The 24,941-nt window shown below is 32.5% G+C and overlaps 1 protein-coding gene across 3 annotated transcripts in view; it reads right to left on the bottom strand.

Moving 5' to 3' along the window:
• Window positions 1–24,941, bottom strand: part of SNTG1 (syntrophin gamma 1) — a 1,241,132-nt gene that overhangs the window by 912,726 nt on the left and 303,465 nt on the right. For all 3 annotated transcript variants that reach the window (XM_056823896.1, XM_056823897.1, XM_056823895.1), the window contains exon 2: window positions 22,900–23,032. The gene's annotated coding sequence lies outside the window, so the exon portion shown is untranslated. The remainder of the gene's footprint in view (window positions 1–22,899; window positions 23,033–24,941) is intronic.

Here is a 24,941-nt window from a genome sequence, read left to right as displayed (position 1 = left end):
TGCATATTAACATATGTTGCCTGAGTTGGTGATTTTCACCATGACAGAAAAACAGATTGAATTTATAGGAGCATCTGCCACTCTGAAGGCAGTAATGGGCCTTGAGTTTTTGGTCAAGTTATTTTTTTTATGACAAGAATACGCTTGGGTGTGCTCTGAGATATAAACAGACAAGTCCTGCTTTCATATGGCAAAAGGTGAGATGAAGCTACTGTTATTGTCAATGTCAATTTCCAAAACAGAAATGAAAAGATAGAAGGACACCGTCTTCGAAGGTTCTCTTCAAAAAGTAGTCTCTCTGATTGTCACCAGGTATGGAGGAGAACAGGTATCTTCATAGAAGTGGGTTATTATTCTTCCTTGAAGATTACCATGGTAGGATTACAAAGAATATCTCGAAGGAATTAAATATGAAATCTCAAAAGAGATAGTTACAAAGTACCATGTAAAGAGAAGGAAGCCAGATTTAAGTAGATACTTAAAATATATTATGAGAACTTCTACCCTAAAATCACATTTATACTAAGACAAAATATCCTAAAATATCAAAAGCCTTTTGAAGTTATGATATGAACTCATTACCTGGGATAACAAATTAAAGTTAGGCTGACTCTCATATGATAGAAAAAATGTAAATAAAATGAATTAAGGGTGTGGTTAGGTGGCTCAATGGATAGAGAGCCAGACCTAGTGAAGGGAGGTCCAGGATTCAAAAATGGCCTCAGACACTTCCTAGTTGAGTGACCCCAGTCAAGTAATTTAGCCCCCATTGACTAGCCCTTACCACTCTTCTGACTTGGAACCAACAGCCAGTATTGATTTTTAAAAAGGAGGTAAGAGTATAAAGAAAAAGTAAAATAAAATGAGTTAAATTTTGTTTAAGAAATGGAGACAAAAGAAAATTAAGCACACTTTAGTAAAGACAAGACCATAAAGGTTTAACAAACTTTAAGGGCTGGAAGGATGAAGGTTCAGGAGACAGATTAATTTCACACTGAGCTAAATAAACAAGCCCATTTGAAATAAAATTCCACAGCTAAAATGGAAAGACCTGAACAAACCATATGGTTTACTCTTGTATTTTGATGAATCTTATTTTCTTAATGGCTTAAAGGTAAATTTAAAGTTAAATTAGACTTAGAATGCAATTGGAAGTTAAATGGCGTGTAAATTAATAGTTCAATTTTTAAAGTAATGGTAGAAGTTTGGGTTTGGAGGTAAACTGGTACAAACCACAGATGTGCCTTATTAGGATGTTCTCAACTTTCTAGAATTTCATTGAAACAGTTTGCCCCTAACATCAGAAAGAAATATATGCAAGAAGAAGAACTACTTCCAATTCAAAATAATTGCCTCAGTATGTTACAAATTGAAAAAATGTTTCATTTTTTCCAAAAGGTATGCTAATTTTTATTAGAACATTTTAAATTAAAATCCCCATGTACTTTGAGTAAGGAAGGGGATAGAGGAGAAGAGATATTTGGTGATCATGACTAAGGTTCACATTCCATTTTCATCAAAATCATGAACTCCATTGCTGGTAGATGACCATGCCAAACTAGCTTAATTAGACTTCCCCCCCCCTACAGATTTTTGTTTAATATATTAGCAGTTGAAATTATCAGAGGCAGATAATGTAAATAATATCCAAAACCCATGGATGAGGCTGACAGAGATTGCTGAGTAAATGAAATTATTTTCTTTAATATTCTATTTTCCTCAATTACATGTAAAAAAGAATGAAAATCCATTTTTGAAACAAAAAAGTTGAGTTTGAAAATTTTCTTCTCCCTCTACTCCCATTTCATTAAGAAGGTAGGCAATTTAATAGAAATTATACACATGCAGTAACAAAAACATGTTTACATTTCAGACATGTTATGAAAAAACCATAGAATAAATAATAAGAACAAAAAGAAAAATAAAGAAAGTAAAAAAGGAAAAGAAGTATGCTTTGATCAGCAAATAGTTTCCCATCAGTTTGTTCTCTGGAAGTGGATAACATTTCATCATAAGCCCTTTCAAACTTCATTAAATCATTTTCTTCATATTTTTTCTATAAAATTTGTTAAGAAGCTTTACCAAGGTATTGACTTTTTTCACCATGATTTTCTTTCATCACTCATTTCCGTTCCCAATTTTTCTTCCTCCTTTCTTATTTGATTTTAAAAATAATTTGTGAAGTCTTCCAGGGTATGAGGTTAATTCATATTTTTCTTTGTGGCTTTGCATGTAACTCCTTTGATTTTGTTGTTTTCTGATATTGTGTTTTGATCTTCCCTTTTAACATAATAATTTTCCATTGAGTGTTTTATTTTGCATTTTAGTTCATTTCACCAATTCATGTTTTTCTTCTACATTTAACTTAGTATTAAAGTGGGGCTCTTCTCCTGGTACAGAGGGGGCATTGTTCCCGATTTGGGGGTTTTTATGCCACTATTTTCAGAGATATTTCTTGGATCCTGCAAGTCTGGAGTTTTTCAAGTATATAGAGTTTTCAAGTATATATACACACTTCTATCAAGGCTCAGCCCAAAACCTATTGTCCTAAGTTTTCTGCTTGTTCCTTCAACTGCTTCCCATAACATATTACTTACTAACTAGTCTCTCTCTCTCTCTCTCTCTCTCTATCTCTCTCTCTCTCTCTCTCTCTATATATATATATATATATATATATACATATATATATATGTCCATTGTCCATTCTTATCTACAAATATTCTCCTTCATTAGAAGATATTCAAACAAAAGACAGATTTCCCCCCTTTCTTTCTATCCTCAACATTTAGCATAATGATTAACACATAAAAATTAATAAATTAATGCTTCATAAAAATGCCTCAAACTGAATTTCATAAATAATATTTAGTACAGTTCTTTTCAGTGAGTACCACTCAAATATGAAGTGGCTCTCCATTAAGTTGTTGCAGAGTGATATAATTTTCAGGCAACTGTGGCCAACCACCTTCGGGAGTTATGGAATATTGGTGATTAAGATGAGTAAAAGGAGTACCTGCATGAACTAGATCACAGATCCTTAAAGCATGTGATTACACATTGTAATGTAGGTGGATAATAATAATGTTTTGCCCAAAAGTTTGAGTCAGAGAATTTGTGCTGACATAGTCTATTCCCACCAAGATGCAAAAACAAACACTTTTTAAGAAATATGCGGCGATCCAAAAGTTATTTTTGAAATTACTAATATAGAATTTAAGTATAATGTTTGTAACTTAATTTTCAAGGCAAATTTGTGAGGAAAGTCAATGTGAACCTGAAATACAACGTTAATTATTGAATTATAACAACCTATGGGAACCAATGAAACTCTCTCAAAAAGGTCCCCTGCAGATATACTGAATAGAGATTAAAGTTTAAAATGTGGTAGGGAAAAGAGGCAAGGCAAGTGTTGCCTTAGAAGGAAGAATCCTTCATTGGTCATTGTTAGTTATGAATGGCTTACATGCTCCTAACTAAGAAACTGACCACTTAGAGAGAACTTCTTTCCCACCCTGGTAATCATGAACACAATCAAAAGCAGCTATATATCTTTTTTTATTTCCTTACAAAGTTATTAGAGTTTTTGCTTGATTGTTTGTTTGTTTTTTCCTTTCTATATTCCCCAGTGTTTAAAAATCAGAACAGAAAAATATCATATACTTAACCTTGTCGGGTTTTCAGATAATGCTGACACATTGTAAATACAAGGTCGATATATCATTATCTCCTAACCTCTAAAGCAAAATGAAGTATTTTATAATTTGTTTCTCATACAACCTCTTGTTTTAACAGAAGATAGTCTCACTTCCTCTAAAAAGACAACCAAGTAATAGTTTAATTTTAAAAGAAGACAACATTATTTATCCCAAAATATTCTTTTATTTTTCAAACTTTTCCAGCAGTTTTTATATCCTTAACATTTTCTTGGAACCTTGAAGATTGAATAAGAAAAGCAACCCAATAAAGGAGCAGAGATTTAGAGGCAGGAGTAATCTTAGAAATCTTATTGTCCGAACTCCTCATTTGACAGGTAAGGAAATAGAAGCCCAGACAGCTGCTGTGCCCTACTCAGGATATGAATCACCAGAGACAGTATTCAAGCCTCCCACTTCTTTTAGTGTCAAGCCTAGGGCTCAGCCCACTCAACTCAGTAAAAGAGATAAGATGAACCACTGATATATTCACTAAAAAATGTAGTCATGCTCTTAAATCAAGGCAATTCCCTGTATCAGTGAATATTACAAAAGGAAGTGGTATTTTTAGAACTGCATTTGTAAGTGGTATGTAAAGTGCATAACCAACAGTCAGAAGTGCTACCTTCAAGTTGTCTTTATAGATCTACAGTTTTTCTGAAAGTGATCTTTAATAAGAACTTGATAATTTTCCATTAAGAAAGGTAAAGTAGATATGATCAAGGAAACTACTGACTGATTGGATGGACCATTAGGTTCACTTGTTGAGATTATGGAGAATGGACTTTTATGCCACTTGTGTATCAAAGGGTAACACGGGATGGACTGGGTTGCAAACTCTTTAATAAGTCTAACTGGGTAAGAGGGAGACACAGTTAGGTTGCTCAATGAATTGAGAGCCAGACCTAGAGATTTCTGGGTTTGAATTTGAAGTTGTATACTCCCAGCTATGTGACCCTGGGCAAGTCACTTAGCCCCCATTGCCTAGTCCTTACCACTCTTCTACCCTTGAACCAACATACAATATTGTTTCTAAGGATGGAAGGTAAAGTTTTTAAAAAATAATTTTAAGTGATACTAAATAATTTGAAATGGGTAATTTGTTAGACAACTGATATCCAAGAAAGTAAGAAGAAATATTTTCAAAAATCTACCAACCTGAATAATTAGAAAATAGCTTTACCAACTTGATAAACCTGTTATAGTTGATGAAGAGTTATCCTTACATCAAGGAAACTTTAAGTTCAAGGTCTCCTTCTGTTACATACTGACTATCTATGTGACTCTAAGGAGTTTGCCTAACCTCTTGGTGTTCTTGGAAACTCTCTAAGATTTTTAACTTGCAGAAAAAGTGCTGTATTACATAGTCAGAAAGAATTTCTTCATCTCTGAATTCCTTATGGCAATTAAGTCTAGGCCTAGTCCTCCCTTTATTTAGCTTAAAAATGAAATAAATTAGCCTGATCAAATAGTACTTTGGTATATAACAAAATCCCTCCTAAACTCCTTAACATTAAAGAGTTAAAAACAAAATTGCAGTTACTAGTATGGCATGTTGTACATCAATAAACTTCTGGCAGGACTAATGTAAGGTGTTTTATCTTTCATGTAATCTCATTTCTCAAAATTATTTCCCATCCACAGAGAATTACATGCCATTTTAATTCATCATGCCTTACTGCATACACAATCTAATTTCTTAATGTAGAATCAGCTGCCAATATCAGAAAGCCGTTTATTATGTGGTAGCGATAGTAAAATAGATGTTTGAAACTGAACAAAGCAATACTTCCTATCTTATTACAAACACTTGTTTACAATTTTTGTAATCACATTGTTTTTTCTGAAAACACTCCCTCGATATATGCTTACAAATTCAATAATTCGTGGCATTGGTGTCATTGTAATACATAGCCTCAATAAAATTTTAATCAATACAAGATTACACAGGTGACTAGACTGACCATGGAAAAAAAGAACTAATACTAGAATTACGGAGTTCTTCCTCCCCCACCTCACTGAAATTCATTTAGGAAAAAATTTCTAGTTTTCATATTGGTTATGGTGCAGATAAAGACTGAATACCAGTTATTTTCAGAGTAGGGAATGTACTCAACTAATCTATTAAATCTATTTTAATTTGCACTATTTCATTTTTTTTTCTTTCTTACTCCACTTTTGTTTTTAGCTTACTCAAATCCAAATTTCAAGTAATTGGTCTTAAGAGGACAGATATTGTGGAATAGAAGAAAGCATCACTGGAATTAGGATCATGAAATATGGATTCTATTACCATATCTGCTACTAATTACATGTGGTTTTTTTGGGTAAGGCATTTTTGTCTCAGTTTCCACAACTCAAAAAATGAAGAACTTTTTATGCATATGGTATATAGTCCAACAACATGTAGAAGGAATTCAGTGGTCACTTCTCTTTCTAAAATTATATTACTTCACCCAAAAGTTGCTTTTTTCCCCTTCTCACAGTGTCTTTCACATGAAATAGTAGGTAGCATTCTCATAAATCTGAGTTTATTAAATATTTAGCTTGAGACACCACAGACAATCTTGATCAAAGTTTTTAAACACTTGAAGAGAACCTCTGGAAATTAACCTACACATGAGATGGCTAAAGAAGATATTTAAGATCGTAAAGGTTTTATTTTCAGTTTAGGTTCTTCCACTTACCATATTTTGACATTATTTAACTTCCAGGCATGGCAAATATGTAGATATATGGGGTTGGATTGATTTGTAGGGAAGGAGTTAATAAAATGACATTCTCTTGAAATAGGGTGCAATAGATTTGAATATTATACCTAGACCAAAAGTGTGTCTGTGGAGAGGAGGATTAAAGGGAAATTGACATTTTAATTATAAGGCACATTTATAGTAAGATAGACTTCCTCAATGGATGACTAGTTGGAATGTGAAGGTGAATCATGATTTGAAGAGATATAGAGAACTAAATGAGCTAGTTCATACTCAGTCACCAATCAGGATAGCTGGTCCCAGCTTATTTATTCTCTTTTTATACAAAGGGAAATTGTAAATCAGAGAATGACACATCTACAAGGAATCTTAAAAATAATCTATTCATCTCATTTTACAAATTGATAATTAGCCTGGGGAGGTTAAATAATATTATTATGTGTATTATGATCAACTATGAATGAAATCTATTTTCAGCAACTCCAAGTGACTCATAACAAAAGGACTATCTACTACCAAAGCAAAAGCTGATGGAGTCTAAAGACAGATTGAAGCATGCTGTTCTTCATTTTATTTCTTTCAAGAACTTGTTTTCTTTTATAATTAATGTCTTCCTTCTCAACATGATGAACATGAAATATATATTGTCCAACAGCATATATGTATATAATTTAAATCATATTACCTTCTACTTCAGGAGGTATTAGGGGAAGAAGAAAGAGACCATGTATAGAAAAACATCAGAAAATGATTATTAAAATATTTTATCTCATTAAGATACATACAGCTGACATGGCATGATACATACAATAAAATAAGGAAGAGAATATTTGAAAATTAAAATACTTGGTTTATTGAGTGCTTGTAAAAAGGGCGATAGAAGAGTAAACAGATGACCATAATAGCAAGCTGCATCAAAGGCATGAAAGATAAAAATAAAGGTCCATAAATATTCTTGGTCAATTTTCTATAGTATTTCTCAAAATGGATCAGATAGTGGGAAGAGTATGTCAGAGGGGAATAGGAAAGCTGTGATTCTAGTCCCAGTTCTGCAAGTAAGTATATGTCTAACCATAGGAAACAAGCTTAAAATATATTGTACTAATTTTCTTCATTTCTATAAAGATTGATCCTGTATGTTATACCATTGAGCCTAAAGAATCTGTGGCTCCATTTGCCAGGTAAAGTGAAGATCAAGAGAAGGGACAACTCCATTCACCACTTTATGATATAATTCAAGGTAAATTAAATTTCTTAATTTACAACATGATGAAGTTTTTTCTAATATTTGAAGAGTTATAATTCTCTCTACTCAATAACATCTATTAGGATTCTTTGCTTAAGATCTTAGAAGAGTATTCTAAAAAATCAACTAGTTTAGATGAACTACATCCTATAAAAATGACCACATCCAACATTCCATTCAAATGTCTAATAGGTCCTTCAACAGTCTATAACTAATAACTAACTCTTCTTTACATGTAATTTATACTTTTTTAAAGCTACTTTTTCAAATTCATTTTTTCTCCTTTTACCAAGCAACATCCTTTCTTCAGTAAATGCTACTAATGCCAGTTTCCTTTCTGGTAGAACAGGATCAACTTTAAGGATTTCTGATTTATCTGAATTATTTGCCCAACTCCATGTTGCACCATGGTATTTGAACTTTTCTGACCCTTTCAACAGTAGCATCAATTCTGCTGAGAAACACTCCTAGAAGGAATCAACAGATTTGCTTTTGCTGCTCAGTTGTTTTTAATCATGTCTGACTCTTTTTGACCCCATTTAGGGTCTTCTTGGCAAATATACTGGTGTGTTTTCCTATTTATTTTCCAGCTCATTTTACTTATGAGGAAAATAAATTAAGTTATATTAAGTGACATCTCCAGTGTCAAACATCTATTTAATATCTGAGGCTAGATTTGAACTCAGAATGAGTGTTTCCCATCACAGACCCAGTACTCTATCTCTTACAGTAACAAGTTATTGCTCAATAGAGTTGATATGTCATCAAATACTAGCTCTTTTGCATTTGTCTTCTATGGCAAAGAAGCAAAAGTTATCCAGACTTATTTATTGTTCTTTCACACTAGTTCCTTGGCTCCACCAAATTGATTTTCTTAGGTTTATGTGGTGGCATTTCTCCCTCAGTATTCTTGACTAAATAACCATCAGGAATCCTTGGATGGATTTCTGTATATCCATGTTGTTTATCTGTCCCCCTTTCTAGTACCCAAGTAGTAAGACTATTAACTTGCTCAACACCACTCCAGGATTCTGTTTTGGTAATAGAAAAAGTATTGATACAATCAAGTATGCAGTTAGAATATCAATAATTAGCAGTTCTTCCTTGCCCCAATCATTCTGCTGCTGCTGCATCCTTAATAAGAGTGGCTTGATTTTTTAAAAATTAAAAGCCCTGGACTTAAAAAATGCTACTGATGATTTCTTTTCATCTTCTTTTTTGCCTCCTTCTTTAAGGTAGGTGAATCAGGTTGTGAAAATTGCTTTCAGAAGCTTTTTAATGTATGGAGTGGAGTGGAAAAAAGCTGGTGGCTGCAGTCAGAAAGCTCATCAGTCACTCTGAAAGGAATCAGGTAACCTTACCTACCCTATGGGGAAGATTCTTATCTCTGCCAACATTTTTAATACATGTTCTTATGCCATTATAAAAATACTGCTCTTCTCTGTTGCTGGCTTTTATTTTCCCCCCTTTATTTTTTAATCATTGTCTTTTTGAACTTTATAGATCTTACCAATAAAATATCCATTATCATTTAATTTCTCCAAAATGTAATATGCTTATATAAAACAAATGGAGCTATGGGCATTCAATGGAGTTCACTTGCACTTCATAACTAAGAGAGGAGATGCTACTTCTCTTTTGAAACCAAAATAGGGAGTGTGGATAATGCAATAAAAGTTAAGTCCAACTATTTACCATAGAAAAGCTACATAATAATTTACTTCCAGAAGGATTGTCTTTTTCTCTTGTTTAGCATTTAGTAGAATATATGAAATATCAGCTACCAACAAGTTAAATACATGAGACAACTTGAAATACTGAAAAGTCTCTGATTAAATCAGTGGTTTGTACTCAAAAGAATTCTAGTTCCTTTGTTTAAAAATGTATGGTAGAAAAGAAAAAAAAGTATGATGAAAGCTGGGATAAAATACAAATAATAAATGTATCTTTTTTTAAAAAACATAAACTTAGAATGTTTTTTCTGGATTAATCATATGTGAATATGCTAAGTTGATTCATTATATTTACTTAGACTTTTAGGAAATAAAAGTAGAGTCCTGATTTCATAATGGCCATAACTTGAGGTTTTGGCGTGACATAATATTTTTAATGTTGGCAAATCTGGTTCCAGATTTCAGCAATGTACTTTTTACTGACACCTAATTGACCTTGTTTGACAGAAAGCTTGGATATATCATCAAATACAAGGAGAGCAAGGGAATTTGTCTGTACTGCTAGAGCTACTTGCAAATCATAAACTAGGGGTTGATCTACTCTTTTAGGAAAGGATACAGTATGGAAAGAATTGGGTAAATAGGTCACAGTAACAGCTCACATTTACATAAAACTTTAATATTTTGAAGATGTTTTACTTCATACCAATTATATGCTGTAGATAGTTAATATATTACCATCCATATCTTTACTAGTGAGGTAAAAGAGGCTGATGTCAGTTAAATAACTTCCTTAGGTTTACACAGTATCAGAATTCCAATTCCACCCTGTATCTCAACCATCATTTCCTTGTTGTGAGTTCTTCTATTTTATGATACTTACAGAATGCTAGATTTAAAAGGGCACTATGAGACTGACTCACTTAACCCTCCAATTCTCTGGATGAGGAAACTCCAATTTAAAGTAGTTAATTAATTTATCCAGTGTTATACAGCTTATCAGTGCCAAAGTCAGGATCAGAAACCACATTGTTTGACTCCAAAGTTGAATCAACCATATACCACTGTGACTCAATAACTTAAAAGGACTATACCTCTCACATATACCTCTGAATTGTTTATGAAAACTCTAAGAACATTTATAACTTTCTTTACCCAACAGAATAAAATATTTTTTCTAATCATTCAGAATCTTCTTTCAAGTCCCAGCCTTCTTTTTCAAACACAATAAAATATCATTCTAATCTTTTCAAATAGTCCTTTGAACTCAAAGTCCGAAGAGAATTGACTTTTTTTTTGTTTTCCCATAGCCAGAATATGTATGTCTCATATCAAGAAATAGCTCCTTTGAGTAATTTGCATGTAGTATGATGGTAAGCATACTGGATTTGGAGTTAACAAATTTGGGATCCAATCTCACATTTGTCACTTTGTCTATTTGGACAAATTACAAATTTAATCAAACTAAGTATACGTGTTTTTTTCTTCCATCTTTTTTTTTAATGATCTTGAAATTGTCTAATATATTCATATACAGGATACATATAGTTATGTATGCATATATATGCATATCTATATTTATTTAAATAAAAAAGTTGATAAATAAGACGTACTTTACATCTATTTTTGATGGGAATGTCTGTCATTTCTCTGTTACACAGGTCATGTAAGAATAGAGGATAACAATCAGACTTGAAAGAATTTTGTTTAAGGATAAATGCAAAGAAGTAGAGAAATTCAGTCAGGAAAAATAAGACTTAGGACGAATATAATAATTGTGTTCAAATACTTGAAGGACTCTAATATAAAAGATAGTATGAACTTTTTTTCTGCTTTGAATGAATGGAAATCATAAATATTTGGATTTGGGCTAGATATAAAAGGGTTAATGAAAACTAAATGTTCACATCCAAAATTCTCCAGAGTAGAATGGGCAACTTCAGGATATTCTAGAGTCCCAGTCACTAGAGATCTTCAAGTTTAGGGTGGGTTATAACATGTCAGAAATAATTATAGAGGAGAGTCTAGTTCATACATAAAGTACATGACTTCTGAGCATAGATATGTGAAGAAAGTAAGCCAGTAACCCCTGGCTCAAATTTTGAGCCTTCCAACTCTTCATTATGGTCAAAAAGATTGTCCTGTATAGAAATATTTTTTTCAAATTATACATTGATACAATTTTAATAGTCATTTTCTGACATTTTACAATCCATTTTCTTTCTCTCATTTCCATATTTCCCTCCTCCCCAAGATGGTAGATAATATGATATAAATTGTACATGTGTCATTATACAATGCATATTTCCATGTTCCATGTGGAAGATGGCATATCGTTATACTAGAGAAAAATTAATGGAGTAAAAAAAGTCAATCAAATGTTTTAAGTTGCATTCAGATGTGAAATCCTTCTGTGGTAATAGATAGCTTTTTTCATCATGAATCACTTGAATTATCCTGGATCATTGCATTGCTAATCATAAATCATCATTCACAGTTGATCATCAGGTTCCATGCATTTTCAATGGCTGTCTCCCATGCCTGGAAATCTTTCCCTCCATTCTTTCTTCCCAGAATTTCTTCAAGTCTTAGCTAAACTCCCACGTCTTCCAAGAAGCCTTTCTTTATTTCCGTTTTGATAATTCCTTCCCTCTGAGATTATCTGCAATTTATCCAGTGTGCATCTTGTTTGTAGTTGTTTGTATATTGTCTCCTCTATTTTAGTGTGATCTCCTTGAGGACAAGGATTTTTTTCTTTCTTATTATTTGCTTTTTTTTTTTTGGATCCCCAGCACTTAGTGCAGTGTTTAATATATAAATGGCACTTAATAAATAATAAAAAACTTGACTAGGTTCATTAATTTTGTGTGTGTAAAAGCTTTTCAATTTCATGTAATCAATATAATGTATTTTATCTTTCACAAGTGGTTGTATCCTTTTTTGGGGGTTAAGAATTCATTACACATAGTTTTCAAAGGCATATAATCTCCCTTCTAATTTTTTATTGTATTATTTCTTATTAGGACTGGTTTGCCACTCCTTTCATAAGGCAGTCCCTTCTTACCTCCTCTCCCTGATTCTTATGGCTCCACCATATTAATGCCAAACTTATAGCATTCCCTGAACTGGCATAGTTTGATAAAGTTCAGAACTTTTGAATTCAAAAGATATACTAGACTGACTTTAGTTAATAGATGGGAATATATGCATATGCCACCCTCAATCCTTTCCCCAAAACTATGTAATCATTTCTGTACATGTAATATAGATATTTTTACTTTTATACAATATTAAAGAATGAAATATAATGTCTTGTTGAAAGCTGAATTTCTGCCATACTTCTTTTCAGATAAGTATTTCTTAGGGGAAGAAGTCAATATAGTTTTTCAAGGAACACATAGAGGACTCTAGGACTATGTTTAGTGATTTATGCTTTGTGTAGGTTGTTAATATTCAATGATTTTTTAAAAGCAAACCCAAACATTTATAGTCTCCTAGAAATTGTGATTTAAACTGGCTACTAGAGTTTTGATGTCCCAGATCATTAAGTTTATTTTTAATAACATTAAATAAAATTGAATTTGAATCTTGTCTAAAAATCAGTTTGCGATCTTATCTCACAGTGGTGCTAGTGTTCTTGATCTTCAATTTCATGTAAGTATTTTGTGCCTTTCAGGAGTTTCAGCTTGTGGAATGTTCCTCTAGGCATTGTATCTTCTCTGTAGAAGATTTTGAAATAGAGTAGCTCTAAAAAGTCTGACTATTACTGTCTATCAATTATTTCTAAGAGTAGCCTGAAAGGTAAACTGCAGTTAGTAATTAATAATAGTGGCAGATAGGGGGCACAATATTTAGAGTGTTGGTCCTGGAGTCAGAAAGGTTAACCTTCCTGAATTTAAATCTGGCCCCAGACCCTACTAGTTGTCTGACCTGGGCAAGTCACTTGATCCTGTTTGAATCAACTTCTCATCTGTAAAATAAGCTGGGGAAGGAAATGGCAAACCACTCCAGTATTTTTGCCAAGGAAACCTCAGCTGGGCTTACAGAGTTGGACATGATTGAAACAACTGAACAATGACGGAAACAATAATTGCTAACATTTATATATTGGTTCAAAGTTTATAGCACATTTTAGAAACATATAATTTTACCATTAAAATTCTGGGAAGTAGATGCTATTATTATCCTTAATTTATAGATGAGGAAACTGAGGCAGATGGCATCTAGGTGATTCTCCCAGGGTCACAAATGCTAGATAGTGAAACTTAGGTCTTTTTGATTTGTGATTGCTCCATTCACATTTTCCCCCTGAACTTAGAAATAATCTATTATGACAAATTCCACTTCAGACTCATGTATATAACATGTTTGATCCATCTTATCTGAATAATTTCATTCCTTCCTTTATGCAGACAACATTTTAGATATGTGAACAGAGTTTTCAAATTATTAAGGAGGAATGATGAAGAAAGGGGAAAAAAAGGAGAAAAGCAGATTGAGGTGGGATAAAATTGAACCAAAAGATACATTCAATTCAAAAAAATTAGGAATGGGTTTTCAGATTTAAAAATAAAAACTTGTGCACAAAATTCTATTCCAAATTGAGTATATAAGAATAAATGGAATTGGTATATTGTATTCATGTGAACAGGAACCAAAAGATTTTATACCTTCATCCCATGTTGAATACAAAATTTTATGCCAAATATATAAAATTACATCTTTTAACTGAACAATTATATAACTTTAAAAGTCAATAAACAAGCATGTTTGTAGGAGAACTAATGTGTTGTTTCAGTTGTTTAGAGCCTATAAAGGTAAAATTATCTATAGCTCAGGAATAAGAGATAACCCTGTGAGAGACAGTACATAGATGTTGAATTTTATTTTATTCAGATTGACACTGACAAATAAATTGATTGTCCAGACTTTATTGCCAATAATCTTTCAGTCTTCAAAATCAACACATAACAAGAAAAATAAATTAGGCTTATTTTTTTCCAATTTTTTCAAACTTCTTATAATTTGCACATAGAATGATAATACTAATATTTGGGTAGTGTACATTTTGAATATGTTATACTTGACATATTTATATTTTCAGTAGTTTCCTAGCATATAATTCTGACCCTCACAGAAGTGTCCAAAGACATTAAATTATTTTTAGCTTTCCTATAGATAATAAAATTTTAGAATTTTGTTGCTTAAATGTCAGTTACTTATTTAAATAAAATTGATCCTGAGTCGTACGATTAAATGTTATTTCTAAGGGAAATTTTTGCCATCATCAGTTTCTTAGTAACATAAAAGATGCTGCCAATATTTGCATGCTTTTTCAATTCATACTTCTATATATTTATGTATATAGTTTTAAAATTCAATCATTCCCTAATCAGTATTACAAGGACTATTTACTATTTTGTGGGCAATTGAGAAATATTTTTATACTCTATCAATTACCTCCACTCAATTTAATATCCCCTTAGTGCATATATAATACATATATATGCACATATATATGAAAAGAGGTTGTGTTATATATATGTGCATATATATCTATACATAACATCACATATGCACATGTATACACAAAGGCAACTTCATATATTTCTACATAGACGACGTGAAAAAATAATGCAATCAATAGAGCCATCCAAAAGGCACTTTAATCTCATTCTTAATAGATCTAAAAAACTTGGGTTATTACTTACATTATATTAGTTTTCAAATTATGTAAATTTTATTAATTCATATTTCCAAGAAGTTTTTTCAAACTATGTTTAGCCTATCATCTCAAGTAAATCTTGATAATTGGAGGGGAGGAACATTTTTTTTTTCTTTTGAATCAAAACTCAGAAGACAGTTAAGTAGTTCAGATCATAGAGCACTGAACTTGCATCCAGGAAGATCCCAGTTCAAATCTAACCAAAACATTAACTGAGCTGTGTGACCTTCAATAAGTTATTTCTATAAACACCTTAGTTTCTTCAATTTTAAAATATAAATGTACAAAAGCACCTACTTCCCAGGGTTGTTGGGAATGTCAAATAACATAATTAACATTTGTAAGCTGCTTAGTGTCCTTGCTGGTTGACAAATAAAATATGCTTTACAAATCTTATCTTTTCCTTTGCCCCTACTACTCACCAATCTTGTGCCTTTATCACCTTTAATGAAATGTTCTGTGCATAATTTCTGCTCAATAAACACTAACTGACTGACATGAGGCATTTATAGACACAAAGTCAGGATGGACGTGTAATTAAATAAATCTGAAGTTGTTAATTCCATCCATAACCCTGTTCATGTAGACAAAATTGTTCCCCCCCCCCCCCCCCCCCACACACACACACACACACACACACACACACACACACGAACATTTAACCCTTTGTGACCCTAGTTGGGTTTTTCTTAACAAAGATACTAGAATGGTTTAACATTTCTTTCCTCTGCTCATTTTGCAGATGAGGAAACTGAGAAAAACAGAGTTATGTGATTTCCCCTGGATGTGATGCTACTAAGTGTCTGAGGCCTTCTCTGAACTCAGAAAGATGAACCTTCCTGACTCCTGGTCCAGCACTCTATCCATTGGGCAACTGGATACCCTAGTCAAACTAATTACTTATTTGAATTGAGTCAGGAGAGAATCTTAGTTTATGTTTTTCACTCTGGACATTAAAAAACCTGCCATTGTAGAGATATAAAGAAAATTAGAGGTTATGAAGAACAACTTTCCTTATAATCAAGGGAATCCTTCATTAAAAAGTTCATCATCCTCTTCATGAACATGGTATGAAAGTGGACAAGTCTTTGGAGCCAATTTTAAAATGGAGAATGTAGAAATAGCTAACCTAAATAATTTTTAAGGTACTTAGCAATTCACTCATAATAATAGGCAGCTCACCACTTTGTAAGGAAGCTTGTTCCACTGCTGGTTGACATTACTTGTTAGAAAAAAAAATCTTTCCTCATAATGACCTTAAATCATTTTAACTTTTATTTATTTATTGTTCATAGTTCTTTCATTTGAGGTTGAACAACTGGTTGTTATTTCATAGGATAGTCCTTGAAATTTTAAAATATAGGTTTAAACTCCTTCTTTTGATCTTACTAGACCTTATCTTATTTTCCATTTCTCATTAGGCCTCTAACTTATTCATTTTATTTGTATAACATTGACGACTTGACTTACTCTATAATATATTTTCCCAGATTCTAATATTTATTATATAACTATCAGATTTCAAATTATGTAATAAATATGAATAGATGTCCAATGTAAAACTTAGAGAGGATACCAATAGCTTCCTAGGTTTTATTCATAAAATACAAAGAAATGGTACTGCCTGCCCATTATTAAGGGAATAACCAAAATGAATAAAAAACAAGTTGATATTCCTTTAGTGCTACATATGTAGTCATTTATTAAAATGATAATATATTAATTATTAATTAAGGGATGAATAAAATACAAGAAAAACAAAATTTCACATCTAGATATTAGTAGATATCATATTCTTCAACTGGCAATAATTATCAATTATTATATCTATTTTTACCATTCAGATTGAGAAAAAAATCTAATTTTCTTCTGGCCCTCTCTTATCTAGAGTTTCCCAGTGGCTTACACTTTATGTCAGATAGTATAAGCTCTGTTACTTGAAACCTATTAGAATCAACTTTTGGCATGAAATGTTGGTACTATAAGAGTCCAAAGTCTTTACTTAATTATTCTAATTATCGCACATAGGCTTTCATTAATTCCTGTGTTCTTCACAATCCTTATTTTGCTGAATCTTTTTAGGATTTCCCTTCATGATCAAAATAGGAAAATCCTTAAATAACTCTTATCATTGAGTAACCTTATAATTTTCTTCTATAGTGGTGTCTAAATAGAATAAAAATGACACAAAATAAGGATTTACAGTTAAGGAAACATCTCTTGTGATGATCTTAATTTATTTAAGTATTTCATTTTATAATCAGTCAATAGCTGTTAATGTACCAAGCACTTTGTTAAGTGCTAGGGCACAAAGATTAAAACAATGTAGATTCTGCCCTCAAGGATCATATATTCTAATGGGAGAGATTGCATATATTTATTTAGGAATGTGCATTATATAAAAAATAATACAATAAAACCTTAGAAGAGAAGATACTGGCAGTCAAAGGAACCATGAAAGGTCCCTTGCAGAAGATATAGAGCTGAGTTTTAAAGGAAACCTTAGATTCCAAGAGGTAGAGATGAAAGAAAGGAAAGCATTTCAGTTATGTCCAGTACTCAATGCAAAGGTATAGAAATGGGAGAGGAGCATCAGGATTGGGGAAAAACAGGTAGGATTATTGATATTCTTGAAGCATTAAATATATAAAGGAGAGTCAGGTGCTAAGAATATTGGAAAAATAGAAAGGGCCAAGGTTGTTGAGATTTTTAAATTCCAAATAGAGAAGTTTATATTTGATCCTGGAAGTTGTAGGTAGATTCTAGAGTTATAAACCTTTAGTGTTCCCTTCCCTTTTTCATCAGCTGCTCTATTTAATTACAGGTAACAGTATGCCCAATTTATTCCCCATGTCTTGCCAAAACCTTCTTTTATAAATCTCAGCATTTGGATTTCCCAGCTCATTGCACTCTCCTTTTATTACTCAACCTGATTTTAACTCCAAAGAAAAATCCATGGGCAACATCCTACTACCACATAACATGGTTTCTCCTCCCCCCTTTCAGTCTCCTTTTGTGGTTTCTCTTCCCACTTTAGATTGCTGTCTCCTTGAAGGCAGGGGCTCTCTCTCTCTCTCTCTCTCTCTCTCTCTCTCTCCTCTTATTTATATCTTTGAAACTTAAAACATTTCCTGGAACACAGTAGGTACTTGATAAATTTTTATTAACTTGAATTCAGTTTTTAGGTACATCCAGAGAAAGAACTGTGGGAGCAGAAATACAGAAGAAAAACAATTGCTTGATCACATGGTTTTATGGGGATATGAATGGGGATGTAGGCTCTAAATGATCACTCCATTACAGATATTAATAATATGAAAATAGATTTCAATGATACATGTAAAACTCAATGGAATTGCTCATTGGCTAAGGGAGGGGGGAAGCAGAAGGGGACAGAAATAACAAGAATCATGTAACCATTGAAAAATATTCTAAATTAAATAATTAAGAAAATTTTTTTAATGTAGAGAAAGAATAGTGCATCTCTCTTGTGTCCTATAGTTTGTATAGTTTTGGAAGATATCTTTCTTTTAAAAATCTTTATCTATTTTTTTTTCTCAGAGGATCTCATTTTATTTAACTTTTTCCTTCCAGATTACACATTTCTTTTTAAACTCTTGCCTTCTTTCTTATAATTAATACTATGCATTGGTTCAATGGCAGGAGAGTGGAAAGGGTTAGGCAATGGGTGTCTAGTGAGTTACCTAGGGTCATATTGCAAGGAAGTATCTGAAGCCACTTTTTAAGCCAGGACCTCCCATCTCTAGGTTTGGTTCTTAATCCACTAAATCACCAACATGCCCCCATGCCTGCCAGATTATTTGTTGTTAGATGTTTTAATTTTCATTTTCTAACATTTTATTCTCCATATTTTCTCCCTCCCTTCCTCCCACTTTCCCCAAAAGGCAAATAATATGATATAGGTTTCCATTTTTTTTTTTCCAGAACAAAAAGAGCTGCTAATATTTTTGTTCAGGAAGTTCTTTTCTACTATCTTTAATCTCTTTAAGACACAGACCTAGTAGTGGTTTTATTGGATCAAAGGGTATGCAGTGTTTATAGCCCTTTGGACATAGTTCCACATTGCCCTCCAGAATGGATGGATTAGTTCACAATTTCACGAGCAATGAATTAGTGTCCCAATTTTGCTATATCTCCTCCAACATTTATTGCTTTCTTTTACTGTCATTTTGACCAGTCTGATAGATATGAGGTTGTACCTTAGAGTTTTAAAACTGCTTATTTATATTCTTTGACTATTTGTCAACTGAAGATTGACTTGTATTATTATAAATTTCACTTAGTTCTTTATGTATTTGAAAAAGGAGACCTTTAGCAGAGAAATTTGTTGTATTTTCCCCCGATTTCTTGTTTTCCTTCTAATTTCAGTTACATTCAATTTGTTTGTACAAAAATATTTAATTTTAATGTAGTCAAAACTATTCATTTTATGTCTTATAATATTCTCTATTATTTTCCAAGTAAACTTCATATCATCTGCAAAGAGTGATAGTTTCATTCCCTCACTGCCTTTTCTAATGTCTTCAATTTCTCCCCTTCTTGCTATAACTAGCATTTCTAGTACAGTATTGAATAGTAGTGGTGATAATGGGCATCTTGTTTGACTCCTGATCTTATTGGGAAGACTTCTAGTTTATCTATAGTCCAGATAGTGCTGCTGTTTATAGATAGATGCTATTTATCATCTTAATGATTTTTCCATTTATTCCATTGTTTTTTGTCATTGGTCTGATAGCCAGTATTTTCCTATTTTAAATGTTAGAAAACTATTCATTTGACTTGAATTTGATTATGAAACCTATGTTTCTATGAAACCATAATAACATCATAAATACTAAATTAGAATTTTATGATATAATAAATGCTTTGCAATAAGTATCAATCATATTTAATCTAATTTTCTGTCTGAATTAGCAAATTGAAAATCATTTTTTCTTGTAAAAACTAGCCATCAACATCTATCATTTTTCTTTATGCATTTTTAAAATGGATATTGTAAATTTGAGTGAGCTCCCTGAATAAAAAATGTTAAATAGCCAAAGTGAAAAGAATTAATCCTCAATTAAAAATAATATCAAAAGAAAAATTAATATAACAAAACACAGTTCCATGACCCACATAATTTAAGCAATCTTTTTTTTTTTGACATAACATCATTTCAACATAAGCACAGCATTTGAATAGTTCCTTGTTGGTCATTGTAATAGGATTTATTTGGCTTTTCATAGAAATGGACTGAGGTTAGTTGCCAGTTAATTCTCTGAATTAGAAGATATTCGTGTTGGTAGTGTTTTTTTCTATGCCTACAAGTGAATTTGAAATCCACTGCATGACACACAGATGTTTCCAGAGTGAGCACAACTTCTGCCTGGTAGCTACTTGGTAGAGATAGTTTTCAGAGCCTCTTACTTTGGCTTGCTGCTCAGCCACTTTGTTCTACAGGTGACTAGGATCCCTTCCTTACAATGAGTCAGCCTGCTTCGTTCTCATGACTGCCTGTCAGGTTGCTCTCAGCACTTAAACTGCTGCTTCTCAATCATCAATGTCTATGTCCTGTTAATTGGATTTTTTTTTCCTTAAGTCATGAGTCATGAACTTTTTTCTTATATCTGATGGCATAAAGAATATTCAAGAAATCTCTCCAAAGCAAGAAACTGAAAGATAAAAAGGAGGAAGCAAGACTGGATAGGAATTTCTAATCAAAACAGGTGATAGGCCCTTATTATCATCTGATAAAAGGTAGAAGAATTGAATTAGAAAATTTAGTTTAAAAACCAAGAATTTAAATGTGTCCATGATAAAACCAATCAAAATATAGGCCATCTATTGATTGCAAAGTATAGTACAATAATAGAAGTGCCATATAGCTAAAATAATGAAATTTAACAAGAATAAATGGAAAGTTCTACCAAAAATTCAGGCAAGTATAGAATGGGAGAGAAGAGTTTTGATAGGATAGTGTACAAGAAATAGCTAATACTTTAAGTCTGTGGCAAGAGGAAAATAACTGTTTTCCTGTAATTTGAAGGACAGTCACCTGGAAAATTGACTAGATTAAACCTTCCTGGCCATGTACGGCAGAATTAGTAAGGGTGAAAATTGCTGAGAACGAAGGTTAGGCATAATGTCAGGAAACACATACATACGAACATATGCACACAAAACACTGCCTAATTATTTGAGTGATACAAAACTGGGATGTTCTCCCAGGAAATCATGTTACTCATCATTGGAGGTCTCCAAGCAAAGCTAGATGACCACTTATTAGATATGTTGCAAAAAAAATACTCTTTTAGAGGATTTCATTTTATAATATTCTTTTGTTTCTTTCATCATTTAGGGTTTCTTGCCTTTCCCCTCTAATAGCTAAATGAAAAAAACTGAGGCAGACGGGATTAAGTGATTTGCCCATTATCACACAATCAGTAAGTATCTGAGACCATATTTTAACTCAGTTCTTTCTGACTCTAGGACTAATTATCCATTGTGCCACCTAGCCACCTAATAATTAGTGATCTTTCTGCACTCCCATGTTCACATGATTTTTTTTATTGTAGTCTTTCTGTGACTTACATTTTTAAATGTATAATTTATTTTTTTTTGCTATATAAAACCATGAATCTCTATTACATAAAGCTTGCTTTAAAAAAAGGATATATTAAATTTAACATGGTAGTTTTGAAAACTGTACTGCTTGTCAGTGTACCTTTCTAAATTTATTTTTCCCATTCTATGCATTCATTTCTTTCTTAAGACTGATTTGTACTTTAGTTTCTGCTCTGAAACATATTGAAATGTCTGCATTACACTGTTAATTATTTAGTTAAAATTTATCAGGATATTATAGTCATTTATTTCTTTTAATCTGTCCCAATCAACTCTTGAAAAATATCACAGATTAGCCCCCAGAGTCTCTCTATATGCCCGCCCCCCATACAATAACTGGAACTCATTTTCCAGGGAGAAAGAAACTGATAATGATTCATTATGCACCTTGAATTCAGCAAAGTACTCTGAAGAATTCCAAAGCAGGCATAGGAAAACTGAGAGAGAAAAGGAGAGGGAATGAGAGTTGAATTAAAAATGGAAATAACTATCTCATTCTCTCTTCTCTATAAGCCCTGATTCAGTAATATAATTTTTAGTAATAAAACTTTGTTATAAAATACTTTGTAAAAAAAACTTACATCAATGAGAAAATTCAATAACAGTAATAAGAATATCTTACCTACAATTAATTCAAATTAGTGAAGTTTTTATTGTGGTTTTTTTTCTGTATATACATCATGAAATAAGTTTATATTTTTTTCCATGTACTATGGGACTCCAAAAAAAATCTTTGGGGAAAAACGAAGGGGCAGTGGTGTTGTCTCACTTTAGTTCTATAATTCCATAAAAGCCTGCCTGACATAAAGGCTAGAAAAGTTGCTTCAAAGTGAAGACCTGAGTTAAGTTCCATTGCTGTCAAATAATGTCTCTCTTACACATGACAAATCATTTAATATCTCATGGTTCCTAGCCAAACTCTAAGATGTTTAGTTGCAAATCACAGATCCAGTCTCTTTCCCAGGGAAGGGAAATTCATCTACCAATATACATCAGCCTAAACAATACAGTGTACTCAGCAAATGGATTCCTCATAAACCTGGACAGATAATGATAATAAAACCACAGTATAAAAACACTGAAAGTTAAGGAGTATATACAGATCCATAGAATATTTTTCCAGTTCTTGGACCTGACAGATAATTTTTTTTTTTGTTTTTACCTACTCATTGAGTTACCTGCTCATAGACTCTCATCTTCATACTTATAGCCTTCCCACTATTACCTTATACTTTGCTCCTGTGTTCTCCAATTCTGATAATGGAGTTCTTGACTTATTTTTCTACGTCCCAGGAGTCTAGGAATTTTCTGAACATCTCTTCACCACGCACCATTCCCAGCTCATGAAATCTGAAACACTGTTGAAAAGAAAAGAAAACATCTTGTTCTATTTTAAATGGAAAAAGTTTCCTCAAAACTTCATTTAAGTTGTCAATTCAACTATATCTTTATTCATACTTTAAGATTAATTTCCATTAATGGAAATATGGATATGTTTATAAGTACTAAAGATTTCGGGAACTTCCTAGACTATATTGCCTTCTTAAACAACCGAGGTACCACACCAACATAAAGTAGTAAAAATTTTTTGGTATCTACCTAACACCAAAATGAATTTCCCTCATTTCAGTAATATGTGTACATAAAGAAACTTTAAGTAGTTGACACAGTAATATATTTACATAATTGGAATTTTCATAAATTTTGATTTCCCAAAGAGTGAAATGAATTGATTTTTCTCAAAAGTTCTAACATCAGCTGTATTAATTTTAAATTGTTTAGACACAATGAAACTTGTTCACTTTCTCACAAAAATTTTCCAAATCTCAAAATTTTCAAGCAACATTCTGTCTACCTCCCTAATTTACCAGATACATGGAACTCCTTCTAAGGACACCATATTTCTTGAAGTCCTTTCTACTGCTGTCCACTACTCCAGCTCTCATTTCCCTCCATCCTCTCCCAAATGAGAAAAGTTGTTGAATTGTTTACAATGCATTCCAAACATGGGACATAGCCTGAACAAAGACACAGAGATGAGAGATAGAATATACTATAGGAGAAACACTATGAATGCCAGTTTGGCTAGAGTATAGAGTACATTTTGGGGAGAAATGTATAATAAACTTGGTCAGATAGTTGGAGTAAGGATGGGCATTGTATTAGGCTACCATTCCTCATTTCTATGATTCTATTTTCTTTTACTAATAATATTTCTTTTTTTTTGTCCATACTTTTTTGTCCTTTTAAACATTATTTTATTAGATCATTTTCAAACATTATTCAATGGAAAAAAAGATCATTTTCTTTTCCTACCCCCCTCCCATTACCCCTATCATAGCTGATGCGCGATTACACTGAATATCACATGTGTCCTTGATTCAAACCCATTTCCATATTGTTGGTATTTGCATTAGGGTGTTCATGTAGAGTCTCTCCTCAATCATATCCCTTCAACCCCTGTAGTCATGCAATTGTTTTTCCTCAGTGTTTTACTCCCACAGTTTGTCCTCTGCTTGTGGATAGTGTTTTTTTCTCCATGATCCCTGCAGATTATTCAGAGACATTGCATTAACACTAATGGAGAAGTCCACTACGTTCGACTGAACCACAGTGTATCAGTCTCTGTGTACAATGTGTTCCTGGTTCTGCTCCTTTTGCTCTGCATCACTTCCTGGAGGATGTTCCAGTCTCCATGGAATTCCTCTGATTTATTATTCCCTTTAGCACAATAGTATTCCATCACCAACATATACCACAATTTGTTTAGCCATTCCTCAATTGAACGGCATCCCCTCATTTTCCAATTTTTTGCCACCACAAAGAGCACAGCTATGAATATTCTTGTACAAGTCTTTTTCCTTATTATCTCTTTGGGGTACACACACAGCAGTGCTAAGGCTGGATCAAAGGGCAGACAGTCTTTAATCACCCTTTGGACATAGTTACAAATTGTCCTCCAGAATGGTTGGATCAATTCACAACTCCACCAGCAATAAATTAATGTCCCCATTTTGCTACATCCCCTCCAATATTCATTACCTTGCTTTGCTGTCATGTTAGCCAATCTGCTAGGTGTGAGGTGATACCTCAGAGTTGTTTTGATTTGCATCTCTCTGATTATCAGAGATTTAGAACACTTTTTCATGTGCTTATTAATAGTTTTAATTTCTTTGGCTGAAAACTGCCTATACATGTCCCTTGCCTATTTATCAATTGGAGATGGCTTGCTTTTTGGTACAATTGCTTTAGCTCTTTATAAATTTG

Source organism: Monodelphis domestica, chromosome 3 (assembly GCF_027887165.1).
Source record: "Monodelphis domestica isolate mMonDom1 chromosome 3, mMonDom1.pri, whole genome shotgun sequence".
NCBI classification, from domain to species: domain Eukaryota; kingdom Metazoa; phylum Chordata; class Mammalia; order Didelphimorphia; family Didelphidae; genus Monodelphis; species Monodelphis domestica.
Note: the sequence above shows the minus strand (reverse complement) of the source record. Positions and strands in the feature narration are given on the sequence as shown.